This window comes from Paroedura picta, chromosome 9 (assembly GCF_049243985.1).
Source record: "Paroedura picta isolate Pp20150507F chromosome 9, Ppicta_v3.0, whole genome shotgun sequence".
In the NCBI taxonomy this organism is placed as follows: domain Eukaryota; kingdom Metazoa; phylum Chordata; class Lepidosauria; order Squamata; family Gekkonidae; genus Paroedura; species Paroedura picta.
In genome coordinates, this window is record NC_135377.1 from 14,505,868 (window position 1) to 14,533,215 (window position 27,348).

Sequence of the window (27,348 nt, forward strand, 5' to 3'; positions counted from 1 at the left end):
TTGGGGAAGCATCAGACACCCAGCTGAAGCTCTTTTGCTATCTAATCTTTTATTTATGCTTTCCCAAGCCGTATACAGTCAAGAGGAAAACAGTTCAATGCGCTGTGCAGAATCGGCTGAAAATATAACGCCGCAACGTCGTCGTGGCTTTATAACGAGTCATAAACCTGATTTATTAAACATAGCCCATTAATGTTACACCAGGGATAGAGTGATTACAGAACCCTTTATATTGTAAGAATTCATAATTATGATTCCTTCTTGAGAAGAGAGCCAGATACTTACAAAATGCTCACCCGCTTTATTTTCTTGACATGCTGTGCTGTGTAAAACTGATAATGAGCTGAAAATTAAGACTGTCAGTAGCATATCTCCCAAGTAGGCACAGAAGTCAGTTGAATCCGAAACCAATTATGTTTATGGCAGGATTTCCCCTTTGTTGTTGTTGTTATTGCTGTGTAACTTTGCTTTCTGTCCAGTTCATTAAAGATCTAGGAAAGATCCCTTGGGACAGCATGATGGAATTAGAGCATTTCTTACAAATTAAGCACTTAATAATACAACGAAGAATACCAATAATGAATATTTAATGGACTAAGGCAGGTTGGAGAAAAAAAAATCAAAGTTAAAAGCCATAAGAAGGCATAAATTGTGGCTAAGGGAGATGCAGACTTTTTCCTGTCTGGCTGCTTGCCAATCCATGATTGTTTATATAACCAAAAATTGGAGTCTTAAGTAGTTAGCTTGGGTTTCTGAGCTTGGGGAGGCTAGAGCATGGGAAGGGCAGGGTTTGGAGAGGGGAGAGATCTTTGCAGGGTATAATGTCATAGAACAGGGGTAGTCAAACTGCGACCCTCCAGATGTCCAGGGACTACAATTCCCATGAGCCCGTGCCAACATTCACTAGCAGGGGCTCATGGAATTGTAGTCCATAGACATCTGGAGGGCCACAATCTGACCATCCCTGTCATAGAGTCTGTTGGATCCATGGGTTCAAGGACAAAAACATTTCAGCTCTTTATTGACCCTAGCACTAAGGTACAGAGAAACAAAACTCAACTGAGAACCCCCCCCCCCAAAAAAACACCCAACATATATACGGGTACAGCAGGAGATTCGGTCAGTTTCACTATGAACTGATTGGATCTGGCAGTCAGGATCCAGCCACACTCAGACCAATTACAACTGCAAGATTACCATCCTGCCTCGGATCTCAGGCCCAGGTCCTAGCAGGTCTACATACACAACTCCGTCCGTCTTCTGAAGTTGCCATTTGAGAGAGGTAAGGCTGAGAGAGCCCTGGTATTCCTGCTTGGTCAGAATGAAAAAGAATCCCTTTTTAAAAAAAGCAAATCAGAGGATTCAATGGTTAGATCAAAAATAATTAATTGTTGGGAAAAGTAATTCCCCTCCCTATAGCAACATCGGTGAGCTCTTATTCCTCATAGTGGAAGCAATGAAGGCTGAGCCACCCTAGGCTCAGAACAGAGTGGACTGCCTGCTCGCCCCTAGAACATACCTTCAAATCTTCTGCAAAGCTTTGGAGTGCGGCAGCACACACCAAGTCTGTTCTTCAGCAGACAAGTTTATAAAGGATGGATTCCCTAGAGGCAGAGAACCACTGCTGTAGGCAATTTGTGCTCTCAAATCAAAGGGTGTGACAGCTGTGCAGAAGTGCTGATACTCCTGGGAAGGTACATGAAGTTTTCCATCACTTGGGGAGGGTCACCTTTGGTAAAGTTTGATGGCTCCTGTTAAAGAAAGCGGCTTATGAATTTTAACCAATGGAAGCCTTAACAAGGACATAGAATCTAGGGCCCTGACTGCTTCCCGATCTGAGTCGATCAACTGGGAATCTTTTTACACCTTTTTTTTCCCCGAGGGTTATGCTTCACCTATTTTTGTCAGCCCTTAAGTACAATTAATAATAAAAGTGTGCGTTTCCAAAAGCCTAAGGATTACAGCAGCTCCATAAGTCAAAGAAAGCCTCTTTTTGCCAAGAATATAAATCATTTTCTAGACTAGATATGGGAGGATGTATCTTTAAACCCATTTTTTAATACAACCGAAGACATTCCGTCCCAATGCATGCAGAAACATTCATTGATTCTTTGTAGGCAGCGTGAACAATTGATATCCTGCCACATTCTGATAACCTTTTAAATATTAAAAACTATCAGCAGAACATCCTTAATCCTTCTTGTAAACTAATGAAAGTGCCCAGATCCATGGTCTTTATTTTATTCCGTTTCCATGGGTTGCAGTGGAATGCATATTCCAGCGGTTGTTCTATATCGTTTCCAGTGAAAATCAAATGTCCGTAGTCAGTATCTACAATCAATGGGATTTGGCCGGCCAAATTGCAGACAGAGCAGTGAAAGAATTCTCCTTTTACATGCAAATAAAGGCACAACACCCTTCCAATCCCTTCCTCCCAGGGGAGGGATTAGGAAGAAAGTCACGGAGATTCTTTACGTATTTACTTTGTGCATAGCCTGCTTTTCTTGCTGAGCTTCAGAACAGATTACAGAATATAAAACAAAGCAATCAGACACTATAATCTGTTAAATGAACAATGCAATAAGACTAGGTTTAGAGAACTGGAAAACAACATGAAAAAGCAAAGGCAAAGAAAGTATACCAGCATGGTATAGTGCAGGGGTGGTCAACCTGTGGTCCTCCAGATGTCCATGGACTACAATTCCCATGAGCCCCTGCCAGAATACGCTGGCAGGGGCTCATGGGAATTGTAGTCCATGGACATCTGGAGGACCACAGGTTCACTACCCCTGGTATAGTGGTTACAGGCAGCCCTCCTTTATATGAAGCCAACTGGGGAACCTTGGGCTTGTCACAGTTTTCTCTGTCCTGTCTCAGCTCTACCTACCTCACAAGATGCCTGTTGTGGGGACAGGAGAAGGAGATTGTAAGCTGCTTTGAGTCTCCTTAGCATAGAGAAAAGTGAGGTGCAAAACCCTTCTTCTTCTATTCTATAAATCGTGCAGAAAATGGAATTCCAACAATAGAGGACAATGTGACTGAAGTTAGATCATATATTTCTGGTAAGGCCTTGGAGGAGGAGCTGGTCTCATGGCTTAAGTGCCAATCAGCACTTAGCACCTACTCAGGGCGGCTGTCCCGCCTCTGAGTGCCTGTTTCTCCAACCGACTTGCCTGTCTGTCCAGCAGTCAGCGAATCACCTTGCATCCCCCACCCCTGATCATCCCCTCCTCCTTCCACTTCCCTCTGAGGCTCAGAGGCTGCAGATCCCTGCTATGTGAGAGCTGCCCCTGCCAATGAGTTCCTTAACAGCTGCCTGAAGCCTTTCCAGATCATGGAGGGGAGGCCATCTGCAGAGTTCTTCCACCCCACCCCCCTAATCTAGCACCTGTTGTATTCCTGAATGCAACACGTTTGGCCCCTAGTCTATAATAATTGTTGCAGTATCCTACAAGCCTTTTCCATTATAGTCACCTGACTAAGCTGTTCTATTTTACTCTAGTTCTAATCATTGTATTAAAAATATCCCCTCTTGTGCATTTCACAGAATTATAGAAGAGTAGCAGCCTTTCAGGCAGTCTGTTCCATGAGGTAGGAGCCACCGCTGAGCATGCATGTGAATGGGCAGTTGCCAGTCTTACCCACTTGCAGGGTTGCACCTTCAGAAAACTTTGCTCAGATGAGTGAAGCAGTCATGGTGGAGCATAGCAAGAGAGGTGGCCCTGCAGTTTTGTAGATGATTACCACCCTCACCTGGATAGCCCAGCCGAATCCCATCAGATCTTGAAAGCTAAGCAGAATTGGCCTATACTGGATGACATATATGTTCCATGTACATACACAATAGGAATACATGGCTTGGGATTGTGCATTCAGCCATACAGCTGAGCTCATTGTTTGCATGAATAGTAATGTAATCTTAGACAGAGTTTCTCCAGACAAACCCATTAACCTATTACCAAACTTCAAAGCCCAAGTCAGAAAATCTCCTCATGGGTCTTTATTTCATGCCATTCTGTTCCATCACATTGATTTCCCCCCTGCTAAATCTATGCAATGCTGGCTGCACTCTGATTGGCCCTATTCCATCTTGGACAGCCGGACACGTTCCACCCCCCAGGTTGTTTCACAAATATATAGAGGAACCATGGATGGATAAGGATGGTTTGCTAGGGGACTGAGTAAAAGTGGCCGCAGCCTATTATTGGGAGGACATATGAGAATAAGGAAGCCTGGCATTACTTAACAATAAAGAATATACTTTTGATTAACTCTGTAGCCTTGCAGCCCTGACTGCTCCTTAGAAGGCCAGATCCTGAAGATAAAACTCAAATACTTTCGCCAACTCATGAGAAGGAAGGACTCCCTGGAGAAGAGCCTAATGCTGGGAGCGATTGAGGGCAAAAGAAGAAGGGGACGACAGAGAACGTGGTGGACGGATGGAGTCACTGAAGCAGTCGGTGCAAACTTAAATGGACTCCGGGGAATGGTAGAGGACAGGAAGGCCTGGGGGATCATTGTCCATGGGGACGCGATGGGTCAGACATGACTTCGCACCTAACAACAACAAAGCCTTACTATCAGCGTCTCCGTTCTTCTGCTTCCCACCTGCAGATTGGCAGCTTCGGCACTGCCCCAGTTTGAAAACCACGGGAATATAACATTTCTCATGCTCCTCTTGCCTCTGTAATGAGCACCGTGCTGCTGCTGGCTGGCTCAAACAGGGGCCTTGGATTGTAGGGCGAAACACAAATACACCCTCCAGATTTGTTCGGTCCCTCCCCTGTAGCTTTGTTCACTGTACTGAGACCTTGTTTCAACGTGCACCTTAAAATGTAACCTTCCCCACTTCCATGCAGAGAGATCCCTTTCACTTGAGGCAAGGAAGCCATTAGATGGCACTCTGCGTAAAGTTGACGGAATTACTGAGCACGGCTTCTGCAGGCTCCGCAGCTTAGAGGAGGCAGAGCCAAGAAGAGCCTTGGCAAACAAAGGTGTCAGCAAAGGAAAGGCGTCCTCGTATCTCCCCGCATTCCCAACACCCGGCATCTTCAAAGGAGATTTTTGAGATACTGCCTTTGGAAGCAATAATTTGCTCCATTTGTAAGGAAATAAAATCAATTGACAACAAAAGGGGAAATCAAAGACGTCTAATGAAAAAGGCTTACTCTGAGAAGAATGCAGCTCTTTGTCCTTGCAGTTTTCTTTTTAATTGTATCCGCTTGGGGAGGGGGAAGGCAGAGGGGGGAATACCTACAAATTAGTACTGGATGCCAAAACAAAAGGGACCGATTGGAAAATAAAGGATCTGATCCAATCTTCCTTGAAAACATGCACCATTATCGCCCATGACTGTCAGCCTCCAGGAGGGAGCTAGAGCTCTCTCAGAATTGCAAGTAAATTTCAGACCACAAAGATCAATTCCCCTGTGCCAGAGGCTGTTTGGGTTGTCCTGTCCCCCCTGGGCACTGGCCAGGAATGGGGAGGCAGGATTGCCAAATCCAGGTTAGGAAACTCATGGAGATTTGAGAATGGAGCCTGGAGAGACTTCAGTGGGGTACATTGAGATTGTGTCCATCCTCCAAAACATCATTTTTCTGTAGGGCAACTGATCTCCATAATCTGAAGACAATCTGTCAAATCAGGAGATTTGTTTGCTGATGAAGAGGATAGAAGGAATATCCAAGTCCCAGACTTGAATCCCACTAGGTTGACAACAAAGCTTGAAACGCTTCATCTGAAGAAGATACTTGGCCAAGAAAATGGGAGAGAAACTGAGGAAGACTATCGAAACAGCCTTTATCTGGAAGTCCTCTTTTGAACTTTTATATTTCGGATGCCATCCATTATCAACAGTTTCAGCACCTCATTGATATGTAGCAGAAGCATTGAGGAGATGACTGTCCACTAAAAATCATGCTATGTATAGTTTGTGGGATGTCTTAATGTCCTTACTGAATACATAAGTGTGTGGTTAGTGATGTTTATGTTCTAGCTTCCAGTGAAATGAATTTTGCTTTTGCCTAAGACAGTGTCACATTTTGCTCTCATGCCCACCTAGAGTCTGGCATCCCTCGCCATCTTTACGGCACAGCATCCCTGCTGAGGTCCCTTTCAATCCAAATGCTGCCTTCTCCAAATACTTCCCACAAACCTCAAGGCATCCCTTAAGGTAGAGTTGGCAGCCCCAAGAACGCTCTGATCACACCCTGCCCCACAGGAAAGGCTATAAGCCATGTGCATTATGGGAAAGAGGAACCCTGTTTCCCATTTCATTCCTTAACTGAGTCTAGGGCTGCACGGGAATATGGTTGGTATCTCTTTGGCCTGGTGCGCAGATGGACACATGCTTACAAGAAGAGAGGACAACCATGTTCCTTTCTCCCCGCTGACGTAAGCTTACAAACGATCACCCTTTCCATAAATGGAGCACGGTACACATATCCTCCTCTGCTTTCTAGCCATTCACTCAAATAATATGACCTTCATCCTTGTGCTGGGAAGAGCTGAGGCAGAGTGCAATAGTTGTGTAGAACAACCCTGGTTCACTCCATTGCATTTCCTGTTTGGGGGGAAAAATCAGGTTCTGATGCTGAAAAGGACCTGAGAGCCTGGAGAGCTGCTGGTATTCAGAGCATTCTTGAGAGCCAGCTTGATGTTGTGGAAAACCCTCTGATCTGGAGAAGCCAGGTTTGATTCCCCACTTCTCCTCTACATGCAGCCGGCTGGCTGACTTTGGGCCAGTCACAGGTCTGTTAGAGCAGGGGTAGTCAACCTGTGGTCCTCCAGATGTCCATGGGTTACAATTTCCATGAGTCCCTGCCAGCGTTTGCTGTCACAGGCTCATGGGAATTAGAGTTCTCTCAGTATCATGTGCCTATCAGGGTGCCTGTTGTGGGGAGAGGAAGGAAAAGCAATCTTAAGCTGTTTTGAGACTCCTTCTGGTAGTGAAAAACAGGGTATAAAAGCCAAGTCTTCTTCTTCTAGAAGGGCAGACTTGGTATTCCAGCTTGCCCTATCCTACAGAAAACTTCCCACAGGCAACTGCAATAGATCAAACTGTGCAAACTCTTTTATTAACAATCCTGCACAGCAATAGCTTGCCAGACGTTTCCAGCTGTGTTTCAGAAAACTCTAAGGGGTCTTGGAACCCAGCAGTAATTATGGAAGTGCTTTGCTCACCATCTCTTTTGATCTTCCTGTGCACTATGCAGCTCCAGTGGACTTTTGAGTATGCTGCTCTAGGATGTACCTGCCTATCAGGTACCTTATTTCCTACCAACAGCAGTGCTGTATGTGCATAATAACATAAGAAGAGCCTGCTGGATGAAGAGAGTGATCCATGTAGTCCAGTATTTTGACTCACACTGGCCAAGCTATTCCTCTGAAGGTCCAATAACAGGACATAGAGGCCACAACCTTCTCAAGATGTTGCTTCCTGGCACTGGCATTCAGAGTTGTACTAGCTGTGACTATGGAGTTTCCCTTTGGTCTCCAAGGCTAGTAGCCACTGCTGGACCTATCCTCTCCATGGATTTATCTGATCTTTCATGAATTTATCTCATCTCCAATCAGGAGCTGTTGAGCTTTTGCAGCTCCTTCTCTTACTATTAGATTTTATTTGGTGACTCAAGCCACTGTCTTTGACACAGGAAACTTTTGAAAAAATATATCCTTCAGGTTCCAGCTGAAATCTATGCTGTGTCTGCATGACCGTGTTCCATGCCCTCTCTCTGTTATGATATCATAGTAGACCTTATGGCTTTGCCTAGCAACCCCATACACCTGGGCTTTTTTCTTCTTCTATTTAATAAGGATCCGGATTTCAATTGGAGATGGAACTCAAGTCAGTACATTTACTACATTTTCTTTGGAGTTGATCTCCTCATGGTATCAGATTTTGTATATTTTGTATATTTCAAAGGATTTACCGTTTGATTCTGAGGTTGCTTTATTATGCTATGTTAAAGATGGTAGAAAGGTTGTAGACCTGCCTCAGATATAATGAGCTTATAATGGGCTTGTTAACTGCTGCAAGCCAAGGCAAACCATTCTGCTAGAACTCCTCTGTGGCCTCCTGCTATTAATGATTGCATTATGAGACTATCGTTCTCATGGCTAAACTGTCAGGCCAAAATAGATATTTAAACTTAGAAAATATAATGGCTGGTAAGGTTATGGAAAGATAGGCTTGGTTTACAATACCTTGCATAGAATGATAAGGTTAGCTATGGTTCAACTCCATGTGCTGTTTTGAAGCTTTGTAATAAACAATCCTCTTGAGGGTGTTTGTTTTGTGTGGCAAGCATAGCACTGTCAAGAGTAGCAGTGGGAAGAGCTTGCTGGGAATGGAGGAGGAGAAAGGGTAGCAGGGGTGGGAGAAATAACAGGAAATGGGGACCAAAGAGAGATGGATTCTTCTTTCCCCTGGAAGTTCTGTGTGAGTCTCTTGCTTGTTATCAGTATTATGTGTGTTACAACTTCAAGTTACAACTCACTTCTGGCAAACTCAGCAACAGCTTTTAAGGCACATCAGAAGCAGAGCTGGTTTGCCATTGCCTTCTTCTGCAGATATGTGAGGAGCAAATGTAAAGAAAATGAGTGAAGATGGGGAGGGTGATGTCTGTGGGCAATTGGCCACTGATGCAAACGAGGGCTTCTGCCAGCCAAGGAACTAACCAATCAAAGGAACCTTGATCGCTCTGCTTAGAGCCAATCGGATTGCTCTGTTTAGGGCCAATTGGATTACTCCGCTAGGACCAATCGGATTGCTCTGCATAGAGCCAATCAGAGGCAGCAGCTGGCTGCCTGAAAGGTATAAAAGTGCATGAGTTTGCAAGCTAGCCCCTGGACAGCCTTGGGATGCAGGCAACGTCATGTGGAAGGGGCTCTAAAACCCACTAGCAACCAGAGGCTGTCAAGGGGCAGATTCCTCATGTGGAAATGGCCAAGGAATTCAACATGGCAGTTCATCAAGTCACATTGTCTCACTCTTTGACATACCTTTTTGACCTGCCATGCAATCTGGTAATTGCTCTTAAAATCTGTTTTACAGACTTCAGTGCCCCTGCAGTGGCTCATGGAAGGACTTATATTTCCCAGTTACTTGGCTCACTTTACAAAACAGCAATGTTTAAAAGTCCCCCAATGGCTCTGTAATACCACGAGAGCCGTATGGGCTGCCCAGAAAACAATATGCGTTGTTTTTTAAATTATAGTAAAAATTCTCTTTGCACCGAAACCAGCAAATGACAAATACAGACTTGCACCTCTTGTGGCTTTGCTAAAATGAAAAATGGCAGGTTTCAGCTGAGAGAGTTGCTCTTACTTTGCACTGCAGCAGGTAGGGAAGGCAGCATACTGCAAATCAAATGATCACTCTGGAATGAACCTGTTCTTGCTGGATGGGGAAAAGAAAAGGAAACAGCAGGAGGCCTGTTTACCTAGGAAGAGATGCTACACCAGTAGCCTTGACTTTACTAGAATGACATGAGCTCTCCCTGCTGTGAGCACAGGGCTCAGATGCTTTTGTTGGCCCACTCGTTGGAGAGCAAAGAATAAGTGCAGGGAACATGAGCTTTTGTTCAAGGACCTGATGCCTCTTCTCTCTTTATCAGGATTGCCAGCCGCATGCAGGTTCTCAGTGTGGTGCACTTAGTGCAGTGTTTCCCATCACAAATATATTTCTACCAATAGACAATATTCCCGGGGTCATGGTGCTATAGTACTAACTAGCACATTAAAAAAGGTAAAGGTATCCCCTGTGCAAACACCGGGTCATGTGATGCCCTCTAGCGTTTTCATGGCAGACTCAGTACGGGATGATTTGCCAGTGCCTTCCCCAGTCATTACCGTTTACCCCCCAGCAAGCTGGGTACTCATTTTACCGACCTCGGAAGGATGGAAGGCAGAGTCAACCTTGAGCCAGCTGCTGGGATCGAACTCCCAGCCTCGTGGGCAGACAGCTTCAGACAGCATTTCTGCTGCCTTACCATCCTGCGCCACAAGAGGCTCCCACATTAAAGAGGCATATATCCTTCATTAAAGCTAGCAGGAAGAGAACTACTATCACTACTGTCACTGACAGACAGGCAGACATATCTTTATTATGGTCGTAGACCAGCAAAGTCAAAATTAACAATTTCGCAGTTACAAAAAAAAAAAAGCCGAAAACATGGATTTACTCATAAAATAATATATAAAACAACTTAGACCGCAGATCTGCTAAAATATAAATTAAAACTGGTTGGAAATACAGGGAATAAAATATAAATTAAAACTGGTTGGAAATACCAGTTGAGGGAAGTTAAATGACCCACAGCTCTCTGGGTCAGTTAAGTTTTAGTCAACTTCCGCTGACTTTTCATGGCTGCAGCACAGAACCTGGCAACACTGGTAGGCCAGTTTGTGTCTGTGAGGAGCAGGGAGGTATAAAATTGTCCTGAACACCCTGGAACTCTATGTAACCATGGTATAATGGAAATGGAATGTATATCATTATAAAACTGACAATGAAGAAGGATATGTTCCATTGTTTCTATTTGACCAGCTCTTTTCCACTATCTCAATAAGCTAGAAGAACTAGCTTTGTCACCTCCCTGTCAACAGCATAGGTGGGTTATCTCATGCAGGTAAAGCAGGACAGGTGGTCTCTCACCCAAGCCTTATGGTGACTCCAGCAAGAGGCTTTCAAGGCAAGTGAGAAGTAGAGGTGGTTGGCCATTGCCTTCCTTTGCAGAGTGGTGGTCTTCCTTCCAAGCAGTGCTCCTGCTTAGTTTCAAAGATCTGGTCAGATTGGGGTCTCACGAGCCACCTGCCCTCATTGAATCATACAAGTCAACAAATAAAATATGCCTTCTCTTTCATTCTCCCAGGTAGGCTGAAAGACACTGATATGATCCAGGGACTCAAAATATACTCAGGATTGCCACCATCCTTATCATCCTCCCCAGACTCTGGGATTTATGTACAGCAATCAGAGGTGTCCGAAGGTTGCTTCAGATGAAGGAACTTGCAATAGCTATGGTATTATTCAATTTTATCCTCACAGCCCTGATAAGTTAATATGATGCATAGAGAGTGCATCTCATATTTGTTGGGGCTACACCTAGCAGATTTTTTTTTCTGACGCACATGAGATGCACTCTTTGTGCAGAGTAAAACAGTAGCTGAGAGTGATGTTCTTAGATATCAGATATCTTAGAAGGTGGTGCTCCAAAAAGAAATATTATACCAGTGTTATTTGGGGCTACACCTAACAGATTTCCCTCCACCACACAGCTATACTTCATAATTGGTTTTATATAAGAGTGCATTATTCATTAATATTGACCACTAATATTGACCCAGTAGGGTCGAAATGCATTCGGTCTATTTGTGTGCAGTTAGATCTGTATAGTTTTTTTTAAAAATATGTTCTTTACTTTGTTTTTAAACCTAATATTGGTGCACTTTAATAAATAATTGTTTAAACTTTATATTGTTTTATAGCTCAACTTTTGAGTTCCTGACTTTGTTAAGGTTGGGTTTCTGTTCCCTTTTGGTTTTTGTAAGCCAGAGATGGAACCAATAAGTAGAACATCTTCTCTGTTACTGACTGTCATTGAGGTCAAGGCAGGATCATCAGGACAAGATCTGTTTCTGCCAGTCAAGGAGCTTTTGAGGGTTCCTTATTAGTGTTGGTTGAGAAAGAGCAGACTTTCCTTGTGATGTGGATAAATCTGGGGAAAAACTGGCAGGCTACGCTTTATCACAGTGGAAGCACAATTTTCATTCATTTTATTAGGGAAAACAAATTTATGTCAGCATATTTAAGCGTTCCACTGAATCACCCGTGGCATGAGCATCCTTGCCAGCTCCTTCCTCTGGGACTATAATTCCTTACACTATTTTGCGGGAGGCATAATAAAAAGCTCTAAGAGGGTCACCTAAGGCATGAACTCAAGATTCATAAACAACCTCTGGACTTGGGAGCATTAAAAAAAAAGGAGCTTTGTGACAAGCCCGTAGCAAAAGACTGCTTCAGAGAACAAGTTTCCGCAAAACTGACCGGCGTTTTAAAAGGCTGCTCATGCAGGGCTTGCAGACAATTAACAGATATCAAGAAATACTTTCTTTTAATCGATTCAAAGAAGAAAAGCATCTGATGTAATCTTACCAAAGCAGAAACTGAGCAAAGGACCTTGTCAGTTTTAGGGCAAAAATGAGATGTTCATTAAAGAATCATGCGCTTTTTAAAATCTAGCACTTCATATGTGATGTTTCATGGCTGCAGCATGGTAGCACTACTCTGCGGTGAGTCACTGAGCATGAATGTTAACAGTTTACATGCAGAGAATGTTGTTTCACCCTAATACCTTAACACAGCAATCCTCAACATGATGCCAAGGGCAGCCTTGGGCCCAAAATATTTGCTGATGCCTAGTGGCTGCTTCACCAAGGCGTCTCTTCCCAAAGCACAGATTTTCTCTGCCTCATTGGGACAGAGGTGCTTCTGAAATATCCATGAGTCCTGGGGGAAGCATCCCAACCAAAACAACTGCCTTGTAACCTCCCAACAAGAGCCAACTTGGTGTAGTGGTTAGGAGTGTGGACTTCTAGTCTTTTTGAGCTGGGTTTGATTCCCCGCTCCCCCACATGCAACCAGCTGGGTGACCTTGGGCTCGCCCTGGCACTGATAAAGCTGTTCTGACCAAGCAGTGATATCAGGGCTCTCTCAGCCTCACCTCCCTCACAGGGTGTCTGTTGTGGGGAGAGGAAAGGGAAGGCGAATGTAAGATGCTTTGAGACTCCTTCAGGTAGAGAAAAGTGGCATATAAGAACCAACTCTTCCTCCTCCTCTTCTCTTCGTCCTCCTCCTTCTCCTTCAATTCATGGAAACTTTTACATTCATATTTAGTCTCTAACCTCCCAGGGCAGTCATCCTCCATGGTAGCCATTTTATGGTGGCAGATCTACCTCTTGGTCTTAACATTCCAAATGTGCCTACATAGTTAGGGACCACTGTACTACCGTATACTGAATTTTTGTTCTAGGTAGATAGATCAGGTACTTTGGAGCAAGGGTAGTCAACCTGTGGTCCTCCAGATGTCCATGGACTGCAGTTCCCATAAGCCAGCCATAAGCTACAGTTCCCATAAGCGTTTGCTGGCAGGGGCTCATGGGAATTGTAACCATGGACATCTGGAGGACCACAGGTTGACTACCCCTGCTTTGGAGCATCTTAGCAAGGATCTAGGTTGAAATCCAAATGATACATTACCGGAAGTGAGTTTCATTGAATGTAATGGGGTTTAAGGTTGCTTCCCTAGTTCTTAATGGAGCCCCCCCCCCCGGGAGTTAACTGATTTTTAAAAGCATGCATATTAAAAGCACATATTAAAAATCATAAATACCAAACAAAAAAAGTTAAAGCCAAACTAAAATATACATACAAAATTTATTTTTGTAAAAAAAGAAATTAAAACATAGGGCAGGATTTGTAAGCCACAATATAATTTGCAGGCCCCTCTGAGTTAGGAGGAAAGTTGGGATATAAATATTTTGATACAAAAATAAAATTAGTGAAATTCTGAAATACAGGAGTTGGGAGAGATGGAAGTTCAGGGAAAGGGTTCCTGGAATGTCTCTCAATATCAGTTTTATTTTAATTCAAACGGATTTTCCCCTTTTCCTGTTTTTATAACTTTTGCTCAAAATTGTTCAGCACAAGGGGAAAGAGACTGGGTTGGATAATTGTGGGGAATTGAAGTCCATAATGAGTTTGAGAGTTTGACCCTGTAGTAGCCGCCATGCTGATTACAGCTCTAATCTCTTCTCAGAGCTGATTTTGTAGCTGTTGGCCATTTTCCAAAGGGGTAAAAAAAATAAAAAGTTGTATCTTTTGCCCCAAGCATTTTCTCTGGAGATTGACAGTTCCATTCTTCTCAAGGAAATGAGCTGACATGAAAGGTCAAGATCAAGGAAGATAGGTGGCCTTTTGGATATCTTGGGCCAGGCCCAGATTGATATTCAAAGAGGAAAGTCACCTTTTTGAACCTGATGTGGTCCTCAAGTGAAGAATGAGCCTGAAGAAGGAGTGAGATGCTGGCAAGGAAGACACGTTGTGAGCAGACTCTCTTGCTGAATAAGCAAGGTGGCTAGGTTCCCAACCAATGTGTGCATTTTCGAGGTTGGCAGGTTCATTATCACTACTGCTGCTACGGAGGTCAGCAACGGTATTTGCATATATCTCAACCACCTGGGAGAAGAAGGTTCTGGCAAGTGTCGTGCCTGACATATATACACAAGTTCACAGTTTAAGAATAAAAATGCAAGAGAACACAGCTCAAATTTTTAAAAAGGACACTGGGGCTTTCCCTGCCCACACTGATGAAACAAAGCAAAAAACAAAAACAAAAATTGGAGGCAGGAATACCCTGACCCCCCAAAACAGGTGGGGTTGGTTAGGAGTGTGGACTTCTAATCTGGCATGCCGGGTTCGATTTGATTCTGCGCTCCCCCACATGCAACCAGCTGGGTGACCTTGGGCTCACCACAGCACTGATAAAGCTGTTCTGACCGAGCAGTGATATCAGGGCTCTCTCAGCCTCACCCACCCCACAGGGTGTCTGTTGTGGGGAGAGGAAACGGAAGGCGACTGTAAGCCGCTTTGAGCCTCCTTTGGATAGAGAAAAGCGGCATATAAGAACCAACTCTTCTTCTTCAGTAATATCAGGGCTCTCTCAGCCTCCTCTCCCTCACAGGGTGTCTATTGTGGGGAGAGGAAAGGGAAGGTGATTGGAAGCCGCTTTGAGCCTCCTTCGGGTAGGGAAAAGCGGCATATAAGAACCAACTCTTCCTCTTCTTCTAATTTCTTTGGATCTTGTGTGTGAGTCAAAGGAAAGAAAGAATACCACAGAAAGAGCTATTATACCTTTTCTTTTAGTCCAATGGCATCTTTAAGACTAACAAAGTTTTATTCAAGGGATAAGTTTTCATGTCCATGCACGCTTCATCAGATATTGGATGAATTCTTTGAATTAAACATTGTTGATCTTCAAAGTGCCAGTGGAACCTGACCTCATACACACCTAAATGTGCTACAATTATGAGACTTAAACTCACCTTCTCTGCATAGAATTGGGCTGTGGGTCCGGCTGTGGTTCACTGAAGCCACTTCAGACATGTAGATTTGGGTGGAAATCAGCTTATGGTATACTTCATTGTGCAGCCTTGCAAGACGGCATTGTTGTGCTCACTCAGACTGACATCCCTGTAAATTTATATAAGAGCAGGCTTATGATATTGTTAATTCCAGTGGGGCAAAACCCCTCATTTTAACTTGATTTACAAAAAAATAAAGCCACGATCCATGTAGCTGGGAGCAATGCATGCTGGAAACTGTTACGCATGGCAGGATCCCTGCCTTATGCCTTGGCACACTGTACTCCTTAACCAATAGCGCAGCACGACAGTCTAGACTTGGGAGCAAGCTAGACACAGGACAGACCAAGTCACTCTGGCAGGGCAATGTCAGAGCAGACTCCATCTTAGGAAACAGGACAAGCCCAGGCTTGTTCTCAGCTACTGGTTTGGAAATCCAGGTGCCTCCATGCCCTACTCTCGACCCCCCCCCATTGTATTTCTAAGTGAGTGGACTGGCTTCCTCCTGTTTGCCCAAGGGCTCCTAGGAAAATCCTTTGTCTTGCAACATTTTTCACACTTGGCCCCTCTGCCAGGGGATATTTCCCCCACACCCTGCCAGCTAGACCTGATGGCTCTCTTCCTCAGAGCCATTAATACCTTTATCCAAATCCATTTACGGCCATCACCCCCCCCCCACTTGGCCAGGTATTGTCCTAATCTCTGGGGACCCTGGAAACTTCCAGCACATGCTTACCTGAGCCTTGTCACATAGCCCCCTTCCCAAAATCCTATAAAAACTGTGGCTTCACACAGCCACTCTGAGTGTCTTCCAACCCGGGACCTCCCACGCTGGTTCGTGCTCCATCCTCTGACCCACCACTCCTCGGACAGGTAACTATCAAGCCTTCCACTCTTCCTCCCCCTTCTCTATATGACTGCTTGTATGTGTGTTAGCTATTTGTGTGTCCTTTTGTTATTTTCCTTTCAATAAAAGCTTATATTAATATTTTACCTTTAAATCTGTGTTTGCCTTGAGTTCCTACAGGTGGAATAACCCTCGTATACAAAGGTAACGATCCGATAACGCTAAGTTACCCCCCTCTCGCAGCATTTGAGCTAATATTCCCCACAAGCTCAAAGATACGTGTTTTTAGGACACGTGTCCAAGCAATTTGGGTAACAGATTATGGTGGAGAATGCGGGCAGTTGCCCCAGGCTTACTCGGGAGTAAAGTGGACGCACGGCACTCTCCAGTAACCCGGACGTAAGGGGAAAAGCCCGTTTGAACTCTTGGCATAAGTGTGTGAATGTGCTCTTGGAAGTGTGCTTTCTAAAAGGGTTGGCCTCTCTCTCTCTTTTCTGCCCTTTTGCTATTGTTTTGCTCCTGCTGGAGATTAGTTTCCTTTAAGGCTAGGAACACCGAAGCAAGGTTTTCTTAGGCTTAGACGGGCGGGTGGACGACACGCACCCAACAACTAGGGATTAGCCAAGCGTAGGAAGGCGTTAGGCAAAATTCCTCTTAGCTGTAGGAAGGACCAGGAAAATCCCCCTACTGCTAAAATCTGTGCAAGCAGAGTCGCTCTCTGTAGCACAAAACTGCCCTGCGGCCGCAGGAGTTGGAGTTTCGAGTGTCGGGAGTGGCACGAGAACTCAAGCGGGCTTTGCGAAGCTCAGATGATCCAGGTTTTGGTAATTTTCCCCGTGTTCAGGAAAGCCAGGGCGATCCTAACCAAATAAATTAGCCGGTACCCTCAGGTTTTCTTGGTAGTTTTGTCCCTGAATCGAGAGAGCCCCGGCCATCTCGGTATAAAATAAGAAAACTAGCCAAACCCCGTAAGGACGTGCCTTGACGGGAGCCCTTCCCCCTTTTCCCCTTGCCGCTTTGAAGGATATAGAAGCCGCAAGAAAATCCCCCAGTGATCTCTTCCCTAAAAATACCTTCAGGTTTTCGGTGGTTTTCCCGAGGATCAAGTGCGCTCCGGCAACCTTGATTGGAAAAATCAGCCATCTGCTTGGTTTTTCGGTAGTTTTTGCCCTGAACTGAGAAGAGCCCCGGCCATTCTCAGCCAAAAACAAACTAGCCACACCCGTAAGAGGTTAAACTCCACGGGATCCTTTTCCCTCTCTCCCCTGCTGTTTAAGAGACGAGCAGCGGCTGCCCCTAAACTCATCCCCTCTGTGCTTGCTTGCCCAGCGACAAGAAGCCAGAAAACCAAGCCCCGTCCCCTTTAAGATCTTGGAAATTAATAGGAAGAAATGGCATCCAGATTCAATTTGACTAGCCTGATTGCCCGTAAGGAACCGGCAGACAGATTGACACTCTGGGTGACCAAGAAGGGCGGCCGGAACCCCTGGCGCCCGGGAGCTTTTAAAAGCTCTAACCCCCTGGAAACCCTTACCGAGGCTTTCCAAGAATGGTGTAACACCAGGAAGCTCGGGGGTGGCAGTAAAGACTGTTATGCCACTTGGGGTATGTTTGTTGCCCTTCAGGACAGTGTAGCCCAGATTGCTGAGCTGCAACATGCCCTAGAGGAGAAGGATGCCCTAGTGAAGGAGCAGGTAGCTCAGCTGACTGACCGTCTCGAACAACGGGAGGCCCAGTTAGCTGATCTCCTGGAACAGCGTGAGGCTCATATCATCCACCTCTCCGAGATGGAGGACATGAGAACTGAGCGCTTGAGTGCACGGGTGGAGAAGGCTCATCAGCTTCAGACCGTCCAGGAACTAGAAAGTCAGCTCCAAGCCACAAGGCAAAGAGCTGAGGTAGCAGAGGCTCACATTCTCGAGCTAGAAGCAGAGCTAGTTAAGATCAAGGGAGCTGCACAGTTCCTAGTGGAGAACAATGTGGCCAAGCATGCTCAAGTAAGCCATGAGGCATGCCATAGAAAAATGCAGCAACTTGAAAAGCAGTTAGAGCTCCAAAGGGCTCTAGTTGCCACAATTCATACAGAGACTCTTCCCCTTCTACCTTCTGAGCCTCTGCCAGAAGAAATAACCCCCAAAATGTTCATAGAACCCCAAGGGGAAAATTCAGCTCCCTTCCACCCAGTTCTAGTTACAACCCCTGCAGATAGAACTGAGAGGCAGGAAATCCAGAAACAGCTGCCCATTGCAGGCCAGCTTGGAGAATCAGGTTCTCTTGAATTTCCCACTAACCAGGACTCCAAAAATTTAAACATTCAGGCAGACAGTGGTCTCCACTCTCAGTACAGGATCAAGAGGGAGAACCGCTTTAATCAGAATCACCCCAATTCTAATAGGAATAGAGACAATCGCTCCCTGCAGCCACCTAATGGCTGGAGCAAACAAAAGCCAGGAGAAAGGAGTAAGCCACAAAATGGTTTCCCTTCAAATAATTTTCCCCCAAATACTCTCAAACCTAAATACTTTCAGAATAGAAATTCTGCCCCTCAGCAGCAGAATAAAATTAGTGACCGGATTTTTCTGTGGCGGGAACTTAGAAATGCTGGAGCAGACATGTCCCAGTATCATGACCAACCCACATCTGTACTCATGTGTGGTTTTGTAAAGGCCATTAGAGAGAAAAGGAACAGAGACATACTTAGATGTGAGCTACAGAAAACTAGCCCCATAGAAATTTCTTCTCAATCCCCTAAGGACTGGCAGAAGAAAATAGAGAAATTTAAAACTCTTACCCAGAAACAAGATTTAGAAATTAAGGATCTTAATGAGAAAAACAAGGAATTCCAGGGTGAACTTTTAAAAGTAAAAACACATTTGCAAAATTACTGGATTTCCAAAGCCACACAGATTATAAATTGAAAAGAAAATACAGTAGACCCAGTAACCCAGCTTCACCTCTTGTCTTTAAAGAAGAGGAAATGTCCTCAGTTCCCCCATCACAGAGTCAGGAAGGAAACCCTGCCTCTGAACCTGTACAGAGTTCAAAAATCCAAGGTGACAACCATTATTTTAACAGGGAAGAATTTGTTGCAAGGACAACATTCTTTTTCAATTTTCTCTTAGCTTCCCTCCTCCCAGTAAATGTTGCAAGCAAAAATTTTCAAATTTTAAATTTGGCTGCAATTGGTAGAGCCTCCAGCTATAGTTGCAGTCACACTGAAACAGCCACTATTTTGCAATCTTAAAACAGACTCTCTTTGTCTAACTGCCTTCCTAGGCACTCAGCCCCATGACTCATGCCTTGCTCTCCCCTATCCAGGCAAATAATCTACATAACTAAGGAACTTTAACAGCACAGAAAGTATTCTTTCTTCTCAAATCAGGAAGGGAAGAAGTTTTGTTTCTTTAAAGACTGACCCCTACCTCAGAGAGAATCTAAGGGGGGGAGAGTACAGTAAAATTGTTCTGTTCTAAAATATGTTTTGTTTTAGTTTTTATTTTAAGACAATTTTGGCTGCTTTTAGTATTTGTTTTGCTTTTGTTTTGAATATGTTTAGAAAGCTTCATACAGACCTTTCATTTGGGCACTCAGGCTTCCACTCAGCCTGACTCCTATGAAAAGGCACTCTGTGTATGTACAGAGGAACAGTCTTTCCTCCTTAAGAACACAATTATTTTGACACACTATTGTGTAATGGGACTCTGACTTCATCTTCATGTTCCTCTCATTCATTCTTTCCCACTCATATTCTCAGCAGTACTCCAAGGTAACTTTTAAAAGAAGCAATTGACATCTAATCAGCCTGGCCTACCAGCAGGCAGATCTCAATCTGAAAAACAAGTTTCTATACCTCAACCTTTAAATTTTCTTTAAGGTTATTTGTTTTATTCATTTTTAGAAGAAACCTTTGCTTTTAGATTTGTTCTTATGTGCTCTAACTTTTTAGATTGTTTATGTCAATCCACAATATTTTGCAAATTCTTTTGCCATGTTATTGAGTCCTCTTTTAATTAGGAGTCCTCTCTTGTGCTCTTTATTGCAAGATCTTTATAGATCACAATCCAACTTTTGGTTTTTGAAGCTTTCTTTGTGTGTTTTGATTTATCTTATGTTCCTTATAGAGAAAAATCTGTAGTATACTTTTAACCTATTGCATATCAGAGCATCTATTTCTTTTTGTGCTTATTAACTAGGAAGCAATTGACCAGATTCTATCTAGCAATTCTCCTTTTTTCCCCTCATATATATGTGTGTGTATTTGAGCTGCTAATCTATTCATTCATAGACCATTTGCAACATGTTTGCAGGAACCTTTAACTTTGGCTCTTTGATTCTTTTTCTGAATGATTCTTTTTACACAACAGTGCAGCGGGCATGCACATGTCCAGTAGACCTAGCCTCCAAAAACTATCTTCTTCTTCCAAGACTTACAGGACTTTCTCTCCTCTTGTGTATTTCTACAAAGGATCTTGCTTCAGTCGCCCATAGTAATCTATCAGTTTTCTATCAAATTCCCAAACTCACCAGGAGTTTGGCATCCTCCTTCCCTTGTTGTATGATTGCACTCTAATCTCCCTCTCCCTCCCTGGAGATGGCATCTAGCTCCTCTTAAATTCTATTTTTAGTCTCTGTAAGGGTCATGGTGGGCACCCACCACAGTAGATCTTTTTGACAGTCACTTATGGGGGCACCCCTCTGCCTCAATCTTTCATTTGAGTTCATTGGCTTCAAAGCTCTAAATTTTTGAGTAGTTTTCCTAATCTTTATATCCATCAGGCTGTGTTCCTGCTTGAGCCAAGCCTCAACAGACTTTGCAGCCTCACTCTTTGCAGCTGCACACACTTCTCCATGGAACTTTTGTCAATCTTTGTCCCTCTCTCAATTGGGTGTCTCCCCTTTGAGCTCTTCAGCTTCACTGTGCTGTTGATGCCCTGGGCCGCTCAAATATTCTTGCAACCCACGTCTGCCAAGTCTGCCCTAGTGAGGCTCCAGGCTTGTGCATCACAACCAATTCCTGATAGTCCTGCCTGCATGCTGTTCCTGCTCGCCAACCTCCAGACCTGACCTGGTCAAGATGACAGTGATCCTCTGCCTGCGTTTGCTATGGATATGTCCTGTGGCCTCCTGCTCTGTGCTTTCTGCCCCAGCCTACTTGCTGGTGAACTACTGATGCTTGCTGTTTACCCCAGCTCCTGCTCTATGAAGCCTCACTGCCCAGCCTGCCTGCTGTTTCTTCTATGTGCAATCTCTGACCCTGCATACCCTCTGACGCCTTGGATTAGTGCCTTCACTGCCTCTTCCCCTGCCATTTCAGTCACGAGGGGGGGAAGAAGATCAACTTGCAAGCTAACCCGGACTTGCACACATCTCCAGCTATTTGCTTGTTGCCACAACCTCTTGCCAGTGGCTCTCTCATAAAATGGATCCTCGCCAAAGTTGCTTTTTACCCCCATGGAGGAACCCCCTTTACCATTCTATGTGTTTGCAAACATCACCCAGCAATGTGTTATATATATATGCATATATATATCAACATATTCAACTGCTGATCCAGTTGCTCATCCTCATCAATCCTCATGTTCAACTATTCAAGGAATCTCCAGCTTCACTCCCACCTTTACCAATGGGACAAGGGGGGGAGGAAGTTTTTCAAACTGTATTGTCTGTATTCCAAATTGTATTGTGCCCTGTATTTCAACTCACTGTCTATTGCATTGTGCCTGTATCATCAGTTTAAAATAGTTTGCTAGTTTATGTATATAAGTTCTGCTAAATTGCTTAGCTTTACTTTGTTCTTATTGCATTGCTTATTAGAAGCCATTGCTTAGTTCATTGTCTAACTTTTTAGTTTCTGACACTTTCTGCCTGCTTCATAGTAATTGCTTGATATTCATTGCCAGCATTTTCAGGATTGCCTAGTGCTCGCATTCTAAAATATTGCTCAGGTACTGCCCAGTTTCCTGCCTGCATAGAATTTGGTTTTCACTGCATTTGATTTTTGTCTATTGTTTGCTAGATTGCCTTGCTCAACGTATTAGTTTGCATTGGTTCATTGCTTTATTCATATGGTGGAGACCTCACGCTTAGCTAGTTCATAGTTCATGTATGTTACATTTAGTTTTGAGTGGTTGTGGTAAAGAGGAACTGCAACTTCACAGCTTTCCTTAAGTCACCCAAACCCCTCCTAAATGTGTTTTGTTCTTAATTTGGCTTAAGTTTTTGTAGTTTTTGTAGTGGCAGAAGATGGCCCCACTTTTCTCTCTGAATTTCTAGTCTGAATTTCAATCTTTGCCGCCACTAACACAGTATATTGGTCTGTAGTGAATAAATTGGACATATAATTCACTACAGAAGGGGGGGAATGTTACGCATGGCAGGATCCCTGCCTTATGCCTTGGCACACTGTACTCCTTAACCAATAGCGCAGCACGACAGTCTAGACTTGGGAGCAAGCTAGACACAGGACAGACCAAGTCACTCTGGCAGGGCAATGTCAGAGCAGACTCCATCTTAGGAAACAGGACAAGCCCAGGCTTGTTCTCAGCTACTGGTTTGGAAATCCAGGTGCCTCCATGCCCTACTCTCGACCCCCCCCCATTGTATTTCTAAGTGAGTGGACTGGCTTCCTCCTGTTTGCCCAAGGGCTCCTAGGAAAATCCTTTGTCTTGCAACATTTTTCACACTTGGCCCCTCTGCCAGGGGATATTTCCCCCACACCCTGCCAGCTAGACCTGATGGCTCTCTTCCTCAGAGCCATTAATACCTTTATCCAAATCCATTTACGGCCATCACCCCCCCCCCACTTGGCCAGGTATTGTCCTAATCTCTGGGGACCCTGGAAACTTCCAGCACATGCTTACCTGAGCCTTGTCACATAGCCCCCTTCCCAAAATCCTATAAAAACTGTGGCTTCACACAGCCACTCTGAGTGTCTTCCAACCCGGGACCTCCCACGCTGGTTCGTGCTCCATCCTCTGACCCACCACTCCTCGGACAGGTAACTATCAAGCCTTCCACTCTTCCTCCCCCTTCTCTATATGACTGCTTGTATGTGTGTTAGCTATTTGTGTGTCCTTTTGTTATTTTCCTTTCAATAAAAGCTTATATTAATATTTTACCTTTAAATCTGTGTTTGCCTTGAGTTCCTACAGGTGGAATAACCCTCGTATACAAAGGTAACGATCCGATAACGCTAAGTTACCCCCCTCTCGCAGCATTTGAGCTAATATTCCCCACAAGCTCAAAGATACGTGTTTTTAGGACACGTGTCCAAGCAATTTGGGTAACAAAACAATGAAGGTTTACTATGGTAATCCTGTTAAATATATGCTTAGGATATGGTTGTTAAAGCACCATCTGCAGATGAGCTGTCATTTCAGGCAATTCTCCAGGTCACACTGGGAGACTGGCATCCCTATGCCCAGGTCTCTTTTCTTCAGGTATGGCTGCAGCTGGCAAAGCGGCCAAAAGTGATGAAAAGCAAACCTAGCTACCTGCATCATCTAGGGGTAGTCAAACTGCGGCCCTCCAGATGTCCATGGACCACAATTCCCAGAAGCCCCTGCCAGTGAATGCTGGCAGGGGCTTCTGGGTATTGTAGTCCATGGACATCTGGAAGGCCGCAGTTTGACTACCCCTGATCTAAGAGTTTAGAGAGTGATATGGAGGCGGGTGGAGATTTAGAATCTAGACATGATCTACACTGGAAAACTCCTGATTTCAGGATGGAGCCTGGGGAGGAAAGGAACCTTGATGGAGCACAATGCCAAACACTCCATGCTCTAAAACAGGGGTAGTCAACCTGTGGTCCTCCAGATGTCGTTTGCTGGCAGGGGATCTTGGGAATTGTAGTCCATGGACATCTGGAGGACCACAGGTTGACTACCCCTGCTCTAAAACGTCTTTTTCACCAGAGAATCTGATCCCTGTAGACAGCAGATGAGCTATGACTTCAGGAGATCTCCACTTCCCACCTGGAAGCTGGCATCCCTAGCCAAGAGCTACTATACCTGGATTCAGTGCATGGAATGTGCACAGCCTGCACAAGGCTTCCTTTATTGCCACATTTCCCATAGCCCTGGCAGCCATTTCTGATCCTGGGAAAATATAATCTCAGGTCACTTCCTGGTACCTCGAAGCCTGAACCATGGTCAGAAGGTTGGAAAAAGCTGCTTTAGAACTTAATTCTAACCCTGCTGGAGATAACGGAGCAGCGTATGATACACTGAAGAACACTGGGACCTATTGCTCTGCTTAGTTCACTTTAAAGAACTCTCAATAAAGAGGGCATTGATCCTGTTGACCAAAGAACTTCTTTTGACAGGTTTAATGAATTGTGCAAACAAGAAGGACTTGGGAGGACAAAACAGAGTATAAATCTTCCTGCTAAGGTAACAGGCCCAGGATGTTGCCTATGACACAGTCCTATTACTGAAACTAAGCACATATTTCTCAATAAACTGCCTGGGCTTGAAACCATCTGGGAACTATATCTAAGCTGCTTTGAACTTCTCAAAGGAAAAGCAGCATGTGCATGATAAAATATATGCAAATGTGTTTAATTTGAATAGTTTGAGCAGAATTAGACCTACAGATGTACTAGAGCAGTGCTTTTCAACCTTTTGACCATGGAAGACCCCCTGAAGTATTCTTCAGGCTTTGAGGACTCCTGGGCGTGATGCCAGCTGGGCACACCCCGGAAGTTATGCACCACTGGAAGTGACATTACCCAGACACTCCCACTGGATATGACATCAACAGACCACTCCAGCATCACAGGAAGTGGTGTTATCAGGTCTCTCCTTGTGACACCAGAATTGACATATCTATTAGACCCCACCCCACATTTGACTTTCACACATTGCTAGAGATGCCAGCTGGGGGGGGGCTGGCCAAAACCCAGGGGCCATCAGGAGGCCCACCAATAAGGCCAGAACTCCAGAAGCGTTTCAGAAGCCGGGGGAGGGGCTATTAAGAGCCAGCCCCATGTCTTTCTCTGTCTCTTCCCATCTCCCAGCCACCCTCCCCACACAAACATCAAAGCTCACAGTTTTAAGCAGAAAAACAGAACCTCCCAATAGTGCTGCAGGAAAGAAATATTCCCCAAGGGGCATAAATACTAACAAGCAGGCTTGACAAGGACTGTAGGTGGGGGACAGATATTAGGTAATTTAAGTGGGAAATAAGTATGCAGGCTCCACCTCTCAGCTGGGAAAACCATCAGCGGACTAAACCACGCATGCTTGAAGGGAAGGGGGAACAAGGGAAATGGTCAGTTCCCAAGCCTAGCTATGGCAGCAGGGGAAATACCAGGGACCCCTTCCAAGCCCGCCCCCCAAGAAACTTCCTAGGACTCATCGCCTGCATCCATCCGTGGTCAAATGAGATGACGTGCCCAGCATCAGATTTATAGTCCTCAGGTCACAGCCTACTTAGCATGTTTTTCAAACATGAAGCCTAAGTTTTCCAGGATTATGGAACAGCCCAGCCATACTTCAGAAATTTTAGCTCTGACACCTTATTCATCTGCTTAAAATATATGTTTGTCATTTTCTATGGGACAATTTCACATCAATGGTAGCCAGAAACACGGATTTCCATTTCAGTGCTTCTCCAGCTCCAATGAATTGTCTGAATCTGTCTTCAATGGGGAGCAGGGTGCATCCAGGACCAGAGAAAGAAGAACAATGGTTGATTTTTATACCCTGATTTTCACTACTAGAAGGAGTCTCAAAGTGATTTACTATTGCCTTCCCTTCCTCTCCCCACGACAGGCACCCTGTGAGATAGGTGGAGCTGAGAGAGGTCTGAGAGGACTATTCAGGGAGATCAGAAATATCAGGACTGTGACTAGTCCAATGTCACCCAGCTGGTTGCATGTGGAGGAGTGGGGAATTAAACCCAGCTCTCCAGATCAGAAGCTGCCACTTTTAACCACAGTACCAAGCTGCAAGTTGTGGGAATCCTGATTTTTGACCGGGATCAATGGCGAAATATAGCAGTATGAAGATACTAGGCACAAAATGCACATGATGCTGCCTTGTGCTGAATCAGACTATCACCCTTTCAAGGTCAGTACTCTCTACTCAACACAGTTCTCAGGTCTCTCACACCATCTCTCTTTTAAACTGGAAATACCTGGCACTGAGTCTTGAGCCTTCTGGATGCAAAGCAGAGCTTTTCCCACTGAGCCACATCCCCTCCCCAGCTTAGCTATCTCAGTGTCAGAACTGCAGTCCAGAGCTAGATATTTAAATTCTGGATATGATAGTATAGATTACGTTGTTTGGAATAGACTGACAGGAGGGGAAATATCATAGCAGAGGGCATGCCCCACTAATCACTATGCACGTGTCACATTTTCTCCCAAAGATTATCAATTTAACTGTCAGGATTTTTTTTTAAACACAGAATCTGTATCCTTGCCTCCTTGGGTATATTAATTCACTCTCTCTGTTGGAGGGTCATTAACAATATTCTGGCACATCCTGCCACACTAAGACTGATATGAACAGCATGAGTGCCCTTACAAGGCTGCAGAGGTCTTTTATCCTAAATATGTCACAGATCAAGTAGATATATCTTGGTGCTAATATTCCAAACATCTTCATTTCTCTTTTAGAGGGCTAAGCTATCACTGAAATCCTTGACACTAAGGTATTTGCCATAGAAAATTATTTTTTCTTTAATCCAGGGACTTTCACATGAGCCAATATTTGCAATTGCCGAGATGGCAGAGAAGAACATTATAATCTACAGCTGATGGTCTTGAATCTGTTTTTCTCCTTGCTGTTGCATGGAGATGATGTCACGGTATCTCATGGAACAGGGCACTATAGTAGGGCAAGGATTTCCAAACTGTGGTTCAAAGACCACCAGTGAAGACTACTCTGCATTCTCACACATGCTAGATAGATATAATTGATTATCTTTAATGACATAACATTCACGCCTGCTAAATAATGTAGTCTCAATTCACTTTGCTGACCCTTTGGATGTGGATTGTGCCATTTCAGAATGTGAAATCAAGTTGCACTGAAAGTGGGGTGAAAGTGTCTTATTTAGTGTGTGCAGAAGAAGAAGAAGAAGAAGAAGAAGAAGAAGAAGAAGAAGAAGAAGAAGAAGAAGAAGAAGAAGAAGAAGAAGAAGAAGAAGAAGAGTTGGTTCTTATGTGTGTGAAAGCACCCTACTGTCAGGTGTTCCTGAGGAACACAGGAAACATAGCAAAGAAATTGATAAAGTTTTCAGTGACATCTATACCATTTCTGCACAAGAAATTTGCCCCTGGACACCTCTAGTTGCTGGTGGGTTTTAGTGCTGCTTCCAGATGACATCACCAGGAACCCAAGGCTGCGAAG